Raw genomic sequence first — 12,828 nt, 5'->3', positions numbered from 1 at the left:
TCGACCGTCGACAACCGACCAAAGAAGAGGAAGACAAAAACAAAGAAAAGAAAAAGGAAATAAAAATAAAAATATTAAATATTAAATAATTAAAAAAAATCGATCTTAAATATAAAAAATAATTACAAATTTTGTCTTAAAAATAAAATAACAAAAAATGTTGAAAAAGAGTACATGAAAGAAAAAAGTTTCCTTCTTGAATAGCAAAAAAATATTTTCATGTTCTTTTTAGGTTTCAACCAAATACTAAAAAATAATTACATTTTCCCAGAAAATAACTTTTTGGAAAATATTTTCTAGAAATACCACATTTTTCGCAAAACGAACGGAGCCTTAAGATCCATTCATTTCGTGGAAAATAAAAGACTTGGAAAATATCTTTTCAAAAAATGATTGCTTGATATAATTAATCAATGAAAATTATTTCATTATCAACAATTATTCAATAATTTATGTCTAATAATAAAAATATTTTCATGCATTCATTATTTAAAGTGATCTCCACAATCATTTACGAAAAAAATGTTTTTTAAATAAATACACCATCATTTCGACCTAAAGGCCAAATTGGCTTTGCACCGATTTGAGCGGATGGAGCGGACCGTCGGGACCCCGCGGAAAATTTACCTCTATCGAGATGGAGACCGAGGAGGATCTTTCGACAAGATCCTCGTCATCGGTCCGATCCGAACGATGTTTTGACTAACCGTTCCGCGCCAAAAAAAAAACCGGTCCACGATGTGACGTGACGTCATACTTCAACCTCACTCTCACTAAGCTCGAGATCCGACAAGGAGAAGAAGAGGCAGAGCATCGATTGGTTCGAAGGCCAAACCATGCTGCCGACGTTCTCCACCCCGAGGCGCTACGACCTCCACCTGAAGCTCGACCTCGTCGCGTGCAGCTTCTCCGGCGTCACGTGCGTTGTCTTGAACGCGCTTGAGCTCGCGATCGGCGACGTCTGCTTCTTCTCCTCGGCCGATCATGTCCATGATCGTTCGCTCGACATTGGTTTTTCCGATCGTTGATTTCGTGCTCCATCGTGTGTTTCCTCAGGATTTCTTAATCTGGGATTGGTGCTGGTTTTTCCTTTTTGGCTATGAGCAGAAGGAGGTTTGTCCCCGCGACGTCGTGCTGGACGACGAGGATGAGATTCTCGTTCTGGCTTTCGACGAAGCGGCGAGCTGCGGCGAAGGACTGTTGACCGTTGAGTTCTCCGGGATGCTTGATGCTCAGCTGAAGGGCTTATACAAATGGTTCTTCTCTTCCTCGATGGGCTCGTTTCTCGTAATTTAATTTTAATATTGTTTGTTCCGCTTCGGCACGATGACATGCTGAGATAGAAAGAAACCATGCTTGATGATGATGCATCTGATTTTGTCCTGGGAAATAGTTAGATCGGAAAAGTACAATCTTTCCTTCGATGCGAAATTTTTATTCCCTATTTTCAGCTTCGATCTTCATTAGTTTTCCGATGATCCTGTCCGATTTTACACTACTTATGTGGATGGAGGAGAAAAGAAGTATATGGCTGCTATCCAGTTTGAATCTGTAGATGCAAGGAGGTGTTTCCCCTGCAGGGATGAACCTGCTCTTTAAAGTATGTCTGCATCACATGACAACTAAGGGCGTGCATGGAAACGCTCCAAAGAAACGTTTCTGGAACACTTTTGTACGGATTTTGTTCCCCGGAACAAAAAAGAACAGAAACGTGTTTGGTTGTGTTTCTGTTCTTTTTTTTTTTTGTTCCGGAACAAAATTGGAGCAAAAAAAAAGAAACACAAAAATTTGGTTGGGCGAGGCTGCCGGCCCCGTCGGCCGGTCGCCGGAGGCCGGGACCGCCGAAAAAAGAAAAATGAAAAAGAAAGGAAAAAATGAAAAATAAAATAAAAATGTTTAAAAAATTAAAAGAAACAAAAAAAGAATAAAATTTACCAAACGTGTTTCTACTCATTTTTTATTCCCGGAACAAACGTTACCAAACGCGTTCTTTTCTTCAAAAATTGTTCCCGGAACAGAAACACTTTTTTTTTGTTTCTGTTCCTAGAACAAAAAAAAAGAACAGAAACGTTACCATTCGCACCCTAAGTTTTCTCTCAGAAGGCGCGATGCTGGACTGTATGAATTTGAAGATCACTATAAAATTAATCACCAGCGTTCAACTGTAAACAGAACTCTCGGGAACTTCCCTATATGATAATCACCTGTGGCATCGAATCATCAAATTATTATTTTATTGATGTGGATTGTCGCTTCATGTTTCCCATGTACAGCATGGAAATTAAAAAGCTTGTGTTTTCTGACCATGCTTTTCTATGGTTACTTGTATAAACTTTCTTGAGAATGAGTTGTCATAGCCTATGCATTTTGAACAGGCTACCTTCCAAATAACGTTGGACGTGCCCCTGAAGTTGACTGCACTGTCCAATATGCCAATTCTCCGGGAAAAGCTCAATGGAGATATCAAGACTGTATATTTTTGAAGAATCCCCCATGATGTCCACCTATTTGGTGGCTGTTGTGGTTGGTTTATCTGGTTCTCTTGAAGAAGCCACAGCGGATGGTATGCATAAGTTCCAAAAGCTCCTCTTCCATCTCATTTGCTGATAATAATATTTTCATTTGCTGATGGCGCTTCGAAGTTCTCATGCAGGGAATAAGGTTCATGTATATTGTCCTCCCGGTAAGAGCGACAACGGAAAATTTGCCTTACATGTTGCTGTGAAGGCTTTTGAGCTCTATACTAGGTAAGCATCTAGTTGAACTCTTTTCTTGACGTCAGAACAGATAGTACACCTCTGCACTCCTCTTTAAGAATTGAACCAAGTCATAGGGATTGCCTAATATAAAGCATATGCAATAACAAATTGAGCAGCATGGCTTTCCTTTCCCTCCTTTCGAACGATTTAAAGAAACTCCAGTGATAATTTCCCCCCTCATCCTGGGGCCATTTGGTGAGAAATTGTAAATGAGTTTGCATCTGGACATAAGTCCTGTATTTGCTTCATAATTGATTGAAGAAGGGATTGTTTCTTTCCTCTTCAACTATTCCTTGCTTGCTCCCTAAAGAAATCAAGTACCTCTTTTCTGGTGGTGATGCTAATCAGATGACCATCTTCCATGGGTGCTACTTAGGTACTTCTCAGTGCCTTATCCCCTCCCTAAACTAGATATGGTCGCAGTCCCTAAATTTTTTGGTGGGGCAATGGAAAACTATGGTTTGATCATATACCGGGAAAATGAGATGCTTCGCGATGAATTGCAATCCACAGCTGCTAAGAAGCAACGTGTAACGAAATTTCTCCTCCTGACCTGATTTCTGTTGATTACTCTGTATCCCACTTGTAAACAATATAACATAAAGAAGTGATGGGCAACCTCTTTCTCTATACCTGAAATTATGTTATCCTCTCCTCTTTTTAGTCTGAAATTTGTGTAAACAAGCGTAATAAATCCATTAATTGTCAGATCAGATCACAGTTGTTGCAATGCATGAAGTTGCTCATGAGTGGTTTGGCAATCTGGTTACAGTGGAATGGTGGACACATCTATGGTTGAAAGAAGGTTTTGCTACATGGGTAATCTTCACTAAAATCCATTCTACTGGATGAACACTAGAGAACAAATAGTTAAACTGATTTTTATTATTTCTTTATAATCTTTTTCAGGTGAGCTATATGGCGACTGACAATTTGTTTCCCGAGTGGAAAGTATGGACTCAATTTCTCCAACAAACTGCTAGTGGATCGCATATGGACTCACTGGGAAAAATCACATCCAATTGAGGTATGAGTTCACTCATTTTCAAGCATGGTATCGGTCAATTAATTCACATCGTTGATACTGTGCAGGCTGACTTTTAGGTAGAGGTAATCCATGCTCGAGCAGTTCTTGAGATATTTGATGCTATAAGCCATGAGAATGGATCAGCTGTTATCCAGATGTTGCAAAGCTACCTCGGAGATGCAATATTTCAGGTGATAAATATCTAGGTTCCGAATCATAATACCTGATTCTCTGTAATATATTGTAATTTAGATGTATCATCAGTGCTTTTCTGAAAGCCGTGTGGTTGGTTAGACTACGGAGGCTCAAGAAAAACTCTGCCTGTTTACTAGAGTACAGTGACATGTCTTTGTGGGTTCTCTTGCTCCCTTCTGAGAGTGCTAGTATGAACAAAATAAAGGAGTTAGGGAAGAGAATAAGAACACAAGATTTATAGTGGTTCGGCTTAATCCAAGCCTACGTCCACTCTCCCACGCTAACAGCCTTCTTGGCTGGATTCCACTATGCAATCAACAAGAGATTACAACTTCGAGTGCAAACACTTAGTAGTAGATCACACTATCTCACTAAGTCACTCTTTTGGTATTTCTCTCACGATTACAAACGTTTAAGCTCTCAAGAGACAAGTATATGATCGAAAGTCGCTCAGACTTTGGAATTATAAATTATACGCTCTGTCTCTTACTTGTTCATCGGTCCATGATCTCCTTAAATACTTCTCCACTTCCAAACTACCCGTTGGACAGTATCCCGGAGAATCGTCTTCCAATATACCCATTGGACAGCTCTGTATTTAGAAGATTTGGTAGCCGTTGAGTGACAAAGGTAAAATCCCAAATTGATTCCGATCGCCCATACAAACGGAATCTTGGTTTCCATAAGTAAAGCTTCTTCGTATAGAAAGATCTTGTCTTCAACATCCAATTGTCAATCAAATAGATTGAGTCAATCAAATCAATCTTGATGTGGAATCCAAACCAGATCACTAGCCGTTGTATGATTGGGCTTGAGTTACGTTTTATCGAATCTGGATGTAAAGTCTGAGAGCAATAGACTTTACAATCTGAGTCTGTAGACTTTACAATCTGGGTCTGAACATATCTGCTTCTGAACATATTTAGCTTTAAGGTCTGTACCCAGTTCAGCTTCAGCATAGAGTCTGTCTTCTGGTTCATTATTCACGTTCAGTCTGGAATTAGTCAGAGTGAGCAGACTTCTGATGTAGAACAAACTTTGACACGGTAGCCAAGCAGTCTTCAGACTTTGACACGGCAGTCTTCAGACTTTGACACAGAAGTCTGGAAATCTTCAGAATATACTTTGGACATGTGTTACGTTCAGTCTTCTGGTCGTCTTCTGACTTTGATAATATCATTTACATGTTCTATTATCTGCATGGTCTATTACTCAACCATTAAACATGTTAGTAGCCTTTGATTTATTTTATCATCTTCAAAACATCATAAGGGATTTCCCTAACAATCTCCCCCTTTTGATGATGACAAAACAATCTCTGAATATGCAGATTTGTAAACACGCTTTTAAAAATATTAATTTAAATCAAAGGATATCAGAAGATAACAAATAAATTGAGCATAATAATATATAGAAAATAATCGCAGCTCAATATTATGCAATAAATAATATCAACCAATTAACACATATGCATATTCATATCTTCTCCCCCTTTTTGTCATAATCAAAAAGCGATAATAATAGATTCACGTAGAGAATGATAACAAATATGTCTTGCATAATTTCTAAAAATCAGCTTTTACAAAGTAAATCGAATATTGAAGATATGCAATATAGCTCACTTCGATCATATATCTCAGCAAATATTCAATAAAAATTACGGATGCATCATAACTTGCACGTACCCTTTTTGTCATAATAAAATCAATAAAATATTTGTTAATGACAAAAGGTAATAAAAGATGCACTAACCGGATTTTTTTAGAATAAATTCTGACACATTTACCTTTCCTTCCATCAATAATTAGATCACGATCAATCCAAAAGATTTTTCCATAATTGATCAATGCTCCCCCTCAATTTGTTGCCTTTTGAGATGATCACGATTCTTTTCCTTTTCTTTTGGATTCGATTTCTCCCCTGTGATCATGACAATATTTGCGAATAGAAATAATTGCTGCTTGTTGAACATAATCTTTTTTTTTTTCAGTATTTCCTTTGTAGCAACAACATCCGCAACGATCACTTGCATTTTGAAATTCGAGGCAAACATTTATTTTCTTCAATTAAGCCTTTTTCGAATTCAACCTGCATCAACTTAACAAACTTTCCTATGACGCATAAGGGATTTCCTCAATAAGCAAAAATTTTGCACAAGGAATGGAATCTTTGAACCTCCATAAGATAGTATAAAATCTTCACAAATTTCTGATCAAGCTTTCCAAAATTCATATGGAAGATTCTATTGTGACCTGCAAATTTATATAACAGATAATAATCTTTGCAAAAATGTCACGTAATATCTTCCTTTGATTTGCGGATCAACCTTGCTAGATATAATATATCTTCTAAGAATATAGCAAGAATATCCATGAAGATGCAGTAATATCTTTCAAGATCAAAGAGATTTCCTTGAGCATAAATTTCAGATATGCATTTTGCAAAAGGAAAATAGATATTTCTGTCACGTGCCAAAATTGCAATACCTTATATTTATGACAGAAGATATTTGCAATATAATAAACAATCATCCAAAATCATGATAAATACACGTAGAAATTTGTAAGGTGGGATGAAAAAAATTTCTCTTACCCATGTATATGTTTCAAATATACCATTTGATTAAAAAAATCATTACCAATTGTCGCAGGAGATATTTTCTGATTGCACCAAAATTTGTGTAGATTCGCAATCATCATTCCCTTAAAGAATTTCCTGCAATCAACTCATTTCCTTTTTGGTATTCATCAATTTGGATCCTTCCTTGACGTTAGAGTAAAATATGAAATCTCCATAATCAAATATTCTTTCTTAATTCATCATAACAAGGTATTCAAAGAAAGAATATTATGCACAATAATATCTTGCATCATAAATTAATATCATGTAAAACAGATTTTTATTTGGCAAAATATGATAAAATCTGAGAGTATAAAATTAAACCAAATAAATTCTTTTGTCTTTAAGCATGATATCAAAAATGATCACACGTATCAAATTAAATTTCGAATCACAAAAAAAAAATCATGCGATTCTTTCTTCAATAAAACAAAATATGATCATTATAAAATTTGAATCAATCAATGATATATCGAATTTCAAGCATAATGAGAATTATGTGCCCAAAAACATTCCTTACCAACTTCTTATTTTCCTTTATTTCCTCGATTTCCTCATCGGATTCTGAGTCTGTATCTAAGTCAAACTCTGATTCTGAGTCTATGTCTGAGTCAGACTCAGATTTTGAATGTGCCATCAAGCATAAATTTCCTTGCTCATCATCTTCTTTCATTGTTCTTTTCTGGCCATTCTGCTTGTATTGTCTTCTTTCACTAAACTTCCTTCCTTTTCTACTCAGCTTTTTGAATTTCTCGATCATAAAAGCAAGTTCTTCGTCGTCCATGTCATTTTCTGAGTCTGTTTCATAAAAAAAAACATTAGATATTAAAGCGATGGACTTCTTACCTTCGGGATCTTCATCGTTAAGTTGCTCCACTTCATAGGATTGAAGAGTGCCGATCAATTCATCAACGGTGAGTGGCATAATCCTTTGAGTCTCCCGGATTGAGGTCTTGACATGGTTCCAATCTTTTGAGAGACCTCGCAAGAGTTTGTTGACCTTCATTGGGGAAGAAGTTGGATGACCTTGATATGCCAAACCGTTTACAATTTCTGTAAAACGATTAAACATATCTCCAATCGACTCTCCTTGCTTCATCTTGAAGGATTCATATTTGCCGAGCAAGAAGTTTACTTTTGTCTCTTTTACACGATTGGTCCCTTCATATGTAACATGAAGTCTATCCCAAACTTCTTTTGCTGTTTCACATGAAGAGATTCTGTTATATTCAGCAAGAGACAAAGCGCAATATAAAGAATAAATAGCTTTTGCATCAAGCGCTTCTCTTTTGGACAACTCCGTCCGAGACATAAGAGCGGGGGGTTTGGTTTCTTTGTCTTTGCCATTCTTATTTGATGTAGATGCAACAATGGGGTTGATTCCTCTTTCCACAACATCCCATTGTAAGAGATCTCTGGATCTTAGGAATGCTTTCATTTTGTTCTTCCATACGTCGTATTCCTTTCCATCAAAATACGGTGGCCTTGTGTTGCTTTGCCCTTCCATAAGTCCTGGTGCCAACATACTAGCCATAAAGAATCTTTAGCTCAAAAGTAAAAACACTTTTATAAACCGAGCACTTGGCTCTAATACCAATTGAGAGTGCTAGTATGAACAAAATAAAGGAGTTAGGGAAGAGAATAAGAACACAAGATTTATAGTGGTTCGGCTTAATCCAAGCCTATGTCCACTCTCCCACGCTAACAGCCTTCTTGGCTGGATTCCACTATGCAATCAACAAGAGATTACAACTTCGAGTGCAAACACTTAGTAGTAGATCACACTATCTCACTAAGTCACTCTTTTGGTATTTCTCTCACGATTACAAACGTTTAAGCTCTCAAGAGACAAGTATATGATCGAAAGTCGCTCAGACTTTGGAATTATAAATTCTACGCTCTGTCTCTTACTTGCTCATCGGTCCATGATCTCCTTAAATACTCCTCCACTTCCAAACTACCCGTTTGACAGTATCCCGGAGAATCGTCTTCCAATATACCTATTGGACAGCTCTGTATTTAGAAGATTTGGTAGCCGTTGAGTGACAAAGGTAAAATCCCAAATTGATTCCGATCGCCCATACAAACGGAATCTTGGTTTCCATAAGTAAAGCTTCTTCGTATAGAAAGATCTTGTCTTCAACATCCAATTGTCAATCAAATAGATTGAGTCAATCAAATCAATCTTGATGTGGAATCCAAACCAGATCACTAGCCGTTGTATGATTGGGCTTGAGTTACGTTTTATCGAATCCGGATGTAAAGTCCGAGAGCAATAGACTTTACAATCTGAGTCTGTAGACTTTACAATCTGGGTCTGAACATATCTGCTTCTGAACATATTTAGCTTTAAGGTCTGTACTCAGTTCAGCTTCAGCATAGAGTCTGTCTTCTGGTTCATTATTCACGTTCAGTTTGGAATTAGTCAGAGTGAGCAGACTTCTGATGTAGAACAGACTTTGACACGATAGCCAAGCAGTCTTTAGACTTTGACACGGCAGTCTTCAGACTTTGACACAGAAGTCTGGAAATCTTCAGAATATACTTTGGACATGTGTTACGTTCAGTCTTCTGGTCGTCTTCTGACTTTGATAATATCCTTTACATGTTCTATTATCTACATGGTCTATTACTCAACCATTAAACATGTTAGTAGCCTTTGATTTATTTTATCATCTTCAAAACATCATAAGGGATTTTCCTAACACCTTCCACTTTTTTTTTTGGGCCTATATATTACCAGTAAATAGTTCTTTCTTTGTGTCCGAGTGAGCCTTTTCAGAGTTATTTGACCTTCTTTTGAGATATATTAATCTTATAGCTCTTGATTTCCTGGAATCTTCTTTCTTTTTTTGGTCAAAAATTTCCTGTAACCTAAACCTGGCTCTTCTCAGTGCCTAACTCCTAATTCAATCAATCTTTTGAGACCTCGGACTACTACTATTCCACTTTTGTAAATAAGAGATTTATATTAAGACATTTAGTACATATCATGGATGATGAATGGTTGCAGTCAAGAGTACTTTTCATTACGCGATTCAATGCAAGTTTCAATAGATTGCTATACTTGAAGGAGATATTCAGCAATATTGACTGATTCTTTCAGTGTCTCAAAAACAGAAATCATTGAGTTCATACATGAGAAGATATGCATGGAAAAATACAAAGACTGAAGACTTATGGAGTGTTCTGACAGAGGAATCTAGTGTTGAAGTGACTAATCTGATGGACACTTGGACAAAGCAAAAAGGACACCCACTCCTATCCGTGAACCTAAATGGCCATATATTGAAGTTTGAACAGGTGTTATTGTAATGTATATAAGCTCAAAGCAAGTTTGACATGCTTTGCCTGGCATACATAGTAGAAGCTTTTAAAGTTTAGGTGCTTGTGTCAAGTGAAATCTGAAATTTTTCTCATCACTGCAGTCACAATTTGTACTATCTGGATTGGCTGGTGAGGGGCTATGGATTATTCCCATAACTTTGTGACTTGGTTCATACGAGAGACAGAAGAAGTTCCTTTTGAAAGCACGATGTGCAGAAATTGACATATCTGACCTTTTCAATTCTTCTAGCAACAGTTTAGGCTTATCGGAGGAGAATGATCTGGAAAAATTCAAAGAGCACTTTTGGATTAAGATTAATATTTATCAGAGTGGTTTTTATTGGGTCAAATATGATGACAAGCTCGCAGCTCAGCTGATCAAAGCAATAGAAAGCAATTACCTCTCTGCAACAGATAATTTTGGTGGGCGCATCCTGCCAAGTTTGATGCGATTGCATGCTAATTTAAACTTATTGAGTAGTTGTTTATTTATGTGTCGAGACTATCAATACGGCACAGGAAGTTGTAGAAAGGATGAAATTCCCTGGCCAGGTCTTGCGAACAAAATGCATAGAAACTTTTCACATACCTTTCTCTTCATGTAAATTGTCGATTCAACAGTATGACTTTATAGTGTTCCAGGAAAAAAAGTTCATAAAGAACTATCTTCACTTTTAACAAGACCTTAGTATATCTTTTATTCTATTCTGGCCATTGGTCATCTTGTTAATTGTCTTACATAGAACAAGTGCAAGTTCATTCTCTAGCTCTTAAGGTATTATACTGAAGTATAACCAATGAGCTTCTCTATCGGTCATTTCGTTATTGCGAAAATCAGCAAGTGTCAAAATTCTAATTACTGTAGTGAATAACTCCTTTTTAGGGATCTCGGATGATACTCATGCCCTTTGCCAGCCTGGCAAACAGTCACCGTCTTCTCTGCTCACCTTGATGGATGTATACAGAAAAGAAACAGTCTATACTGTGGTATCAAATTTAATTGATGTAAGTAGCTCTGCAACAATGCAGCCCTTAACCTTATATGACATTTATCTTAGAAAGTTGATCGCCAGTATTTTATGCTGCAGGTCTGCTTCAATATCGTGAAAATATACTACGATGCTTTTCCAGATTCAGTGGATAACTTAAGACAGCATTGTATCAATATCCTCCTACCCTCTGCTGAGTAAGATGAAGTAGTTTCTATTTAATTCGCGGTGATGAATTGATTTGATAGCCATGTGAAAGCTAGTTCTCTTGCAAGAGAATGGTTGTAGTTCCTTGCTTATGTGGTTTGTATAGAGTGAAAACAAGCTTCCTTGTTTTTCATTTTTTTTTCTTTGGAATGTGATCGTGCAATACATGTGCACGAAACATTTGTGTTTTGGTACTTCTTATTATTCCGTTGCAAAAAATGTGAAAAAATGTGAACACTGACATGATGCTTCCGTTGCAAAAAATGTGAACACTAATGAATTTCGCGATGTAGCGATCAGGCGATGATCAAGTTTTGTAGTTTTACACAGAGAGAGAGCGAGAAAGCATAACTGCACCTAGCAATTTACTTATTATAAAATTTTGTTGGTGCGACGAGTGAGTTCTCCCATTACTTGTACCCCTTGTTAATAGATATTATTTTTGCCGATTAATTTATTTGCAGATATTATTGCTTGTTACGTCACTTTGGATCATTTACGAGTAAATGAAATCGATATCCTCAACTTGAAGACTAAATCACGTGAGTGGCAGGAGAAAATATACGTAACTTGGCTATGATTCTTTACCCTATCTCATCCATTGTAATGTTTGAACAAATCAAAGCGAGGATGATCAAATGATAAGCGGTCAGCATACTTAATAGCCTGTCGGTTTGTTCTTTGAGTTTACGGATAAGGTCAGCTCAATGTGCCGCGACTCATGAAACTCTCCTTTTATCATCTTCAGTGATTTCCAGTGTTTTCGTTTCCCAAAGTACGTGCAAAAGAACTGTCACCAGACAAACCAATCAAAATTGCACTCGAGAAGTATTAATCCCATTTTCCGACCTCTCTTTATGAGAAAACAACTGAAAGTCTTTTTTGTGACATCCTGAAATTCGACCCCATTTCAATAAAGTGAAATGGGTATTTCCTCGACGTGCCTATGGCCCTTTTTTCTCGAACCGATCACTCACGAGTTAACTAACCTATTGGGTGAAGCCGTTAAGGGATGTATCTGCAGTAAAATCCCTAAAAGCTACCTAATTAGTTAGATTGGGCTAAAATCACGTCGATCGATTTTTAACCACGAAATTGAACTCGATTTCGGGAATCGAATTTTAAGCGCGTCGTGATTCTTTTTTTTTAGCACATTGTCTCATCGTTCGTCAATTTATTGACGAGTCCGAAATTTCAAGAAAGAAATTATCGGAAGAAAATTTGAAGCCCGAAAAGAAATAGAAAGGGAAAGAGAAAAGAAAAGAAAAGAAAATTAAGGCTATTGTTTTATTTCTTTTTTCTCTTTCCCTCTCTTTTCCTTTGTTTTCTTTCTTTTTCTTTCTTTTCTCTCTCTTCTCTCTCCTCTCCCCTCCCCAACGTGCGGACAGCCCCCACCGACTTCTCTCTCTCTCTTCTTTGACCGGTCAAGCCTCATCTACTTCTCTCTTTTCCTCTGTCTCTCTCTCTCTCTCGACTCTCCCTCTCCTTCCCCTGTTCGCTCGACACCCAGCGAACCAGAAGCAGAAAACGGCACGAAGACAGAACCAGAAGCGATTTGGTGAGTAATCTCACTAATCCCGGATTAGTTGGCTAATTATACTTAAGGTTGGTTTATTTTTAATTAATTATGTTTAAATTGTTAGATTAGAATAAATTAGCAATTATTAGTCAATTGTGATGCGATTTAGATAAATTGATTGCGCAA

General features: G+C 37.1%; 1 pseudogene; it reads left to right on the top strand.

Annotated features, from left to right (window-relative positions):
• Positions 1-836: 836 nt before the first annotated feature.
• Positions 837-11,342, top strand: LOC104424054 (annotated as a pseudogene).
• Positions 11,343-12,828: the final 1,486 nt, after the last annotated feature.

This window comes from Eucalyptus grandis, chromosome 10 (genome assembly GCF_016545825.1).
Source record: "Eucalyptus grandis isolate ANBG69807.140 chromosome 10, ASM1654582v1, whole genome shotgun sequence".
NCBI classification, from domain to species: Eukaryota; Viridiplantae; Streptophyta; class Magnoliopsida; order Myrtales; family Myrtaceae; genus Eucalyptus; species Eucalyptus grandis.
This window is presented reverse-complemented; position numbering and strand designations above follow the sequence as displayed.